This window comes from Epargyreus clarus, unplaced genomic scaffold, assembly GCF_041222505.1.
Source record: "Epargyreus clarus isolate Ecla_fem2 unplaced genomic scaffold, WU_Ecla_fem_2.2 ptg000002l, whole genome shotgun sequence".
Lineage (NCBI taxonomy): Eukaryota > Metazoa > Arthropoda > Insecta > Lepidoptera > Hesperiidae > Epargyreus > Epargyreus clarus.
The window spans coordinates 6,020,838-6,023,569 of NW_027332210.1; the positions used below are offsets into that span (position 1 = coordinate 6,020,838).

The 2,732-nt window shown below is 35.8% G+C and overlaps 1 long non-coding RNA gene across 1 annotated transcript; it reads right to left on the minus strand.

The window, feature by feature from the left end:
* Nucleotides 1-1,029: 1,029 nt before the first annotated feature.
* Nucleotides 1,030-2,020, minus strand: LOC140746646 (uncharacterized). The gene is made up of 2 exons (XR_012102789.1): nt 1,915-2,020; nt 1,030-1,321 (listed from the first exon to the last, which is right to left on the minus strand). It is a non-coding gene; the product is annotated as an uncharacterized LOC140746646 (long non-coding RNA).
* Nucleotides 2,021-2,732: the final 712 nt, after the last annotated feature.

The window sequence follows — 2,732 nt, forward strand, 5'->3', positions numbered from 1 at the left end:
TCCCTGTCGAAGCTCCGAGAATTATAAATTTAAATTGTTCATTTCAGTGTCGCGAAGAACTTCGTGATAATTTTGTTCGTTTTATTTTGTGAATGTAGAAAAAGAAACGAGTATTATTATGATTAGAAACGAATGTCATCGACCTAAAGTTTAGGCCCGTGTATAAAGTGTCGTAACGTCAAAACATGACATGGACATTTCCTCCATTTATTGTTTTAATATTATAAAAAAGCGTAGTAGAAAATATCAAATGAGCATGCAATCCACCTTCTGGTACGTGGCTACCGCCGGACATCTGAGATCAACCCCTGGTAAGATAAGATTCCTACATAAGGTTGGTAACAGATGCATCACAACCGTTGAGGACTACTATAAGTTGAAACGCCTGGGCTAAGTATGTTTCCCTTAACTTCCAAAGAATCTTTAGAAGAGGCTTGTCATTCAATCACAAGATAGAAAGATTACATTGAATCCAATCACCAATTTATTACCAAACTTCAATAAGTATTCGCGCCATTTCACTCAGCAATTTTATCTGTTCCCGGCATTTTGGCGCCGATAAAATTTCTGTCAGTCGTAAAATTAAGTTAATCGAATTATTATGGGCGATCTGAGATAATGTGACCAGGTGTTACGTTGACAGGGTATATACTAAGTATTCTTACTACAAAGAAACGTTCTTCAGATATACGATCATAAATAGTATCTTGTTGAAGGTCTACCTGAGGTAGGCCGCTGATTCATTTCTTTGAGAACCTTTCAGAGATTCAAGTTTGAATCTGAATGGATTCTACCAGAAAACGACCTTTACGTCCAAAGTTCTATACTAGGATTTACATAGGCATTTAGACATCATGTTCTTGGTTTTTGGATAACAATTTTCTTATCTGCCTTATTGGGGATCGAACCCAGAACTTTCGGCATGTGTAACCAGTAAGAAAACAGCTACGCTGTGCCGTTCGTAGTATGTGTAATTAATTAGTTTAACTCATAAAATTGCAAATACTGATATTAATTTGAAAAACACTGTTAAAGTTCCTTTATTTTATTAATACGTTACTTTGTTACATTTTCAAATATTTTCACAGCTTAATTTACTTTGTAGTACTTTAAAATCCATAATATACTAGTCATGAACAAAATACAAAACAACAGGCACTTTGGCAGATTATATACGCGACTCCTAAGCACAAGTAGCAGAGAAGAGGCAGGGTTTTACAAGCACAGAAGATTAGGTTCCCTATGATGAAGGAAAATATTTCCTTGACTGAGAATGTCTTGTCGGCTCTCCGCCCTAAGCAAATGTTGTATTCCTTGTATTCTGAAACATCCAAAAATGTGAATAGTAACGGCTTTTGAAAGAATCATGGTAGATTTTTTTTAAATTTGATGATTAAATGTTTTGTATTTTTTTATGAAGTTGACGTAGTAAACCAGCATGCAATCCATCTTATAGTATGTGACCCATGGACCTTTGTAGTCAATCCTATTTCGAATATAAACCCTATCTGAGACCACCATACATTCATTGACAGCCCTGCGGACTAAGTCCAGAGGATCTCTTTTCCTAGAAGATAGAACGCTTTGCGGTTCAAATACTGGGGGGCTTTTTTGTCTGATAACAACAGTGTTAAGCTCTACTGTGTTCGGGTTATAAAGGTGTGATACGGGTGATATAATTACTTATACAAGGCGTTTCTTATACATCAGGGCGTGCAACGCATCTGTGGCCGACCCCAGATCGGTCTTCGTCTTCTCTGGGGTTGATTACAAATATCTATGCGCAGCAGTAGCCATTTACCATGAGATGAATGTGCCTCATGAATGAAATGTACCTCAGGAGTCGATCTTCGAAGGGTTCTACCATCCTTGTACTTGTACTATTAAATATTTTAATAACAATTTGTTTCTTACTTGGCATCTTTTTCTCTTATGTAATAACAAATCCTAATGTAATATTTTTATTTGTTGATTTTCATTAGCAAAACCTGAAAATCGTTATATGATATTAATAATATAATTATTATTTATGCTTGGGTTGTGTTTTGTAATTTTATTTTTGATGTTTTGTGGTTTATTTATTGTTGCGGTTTGATTCCATTGCTTTGATTGAAGTTTGACAGAATACTTTGTTTTTAAAAGAATTATACATATCATCATGACAAACTTTCTGTTCGAAGTAACTAAGGTTATACTTGTAAAATCTAATAAAAAGAAAGGTTTCGTTATAGCTTTTTTTAAATCCACTACTAACCTGTCTTTTGTCACAATATGGCTTGGAGAATTCGCTACCACAATGATCTATCTATTTCCACCACCAATATAACAATAGTGGTGGTGGAAATAGATGGGTCGAAAAATCTACCTAGGTAGATTAAACCGCTTTAACTTTGCGAAAATATGGTATTCGCATTTTTTGCACTATAAAAATGATATTGAAACCAATTTCTTTACGTTCGTCTTGTCCCTAGATCTGCCAAACAGGAAGTGAGAAACTAACCGGAGAAAGTGCAAAAATCTGTCGCGATATTTCCACAAATAATCATGCCGCACCAGCAAGAAAGATATACTCGTAATTTCGTACGTCTACATCGTCCACATTGTCCCACTGCTGGGCACGGGTCTCCTCTCAGAATGACAAGGATTAGGCCATCGTCCACCGCGCCGCCTAGTGCGTATTGGTAGACTTCACATACCTTTAATATTTTTTTAATCTCTGAATTATGCAGGTT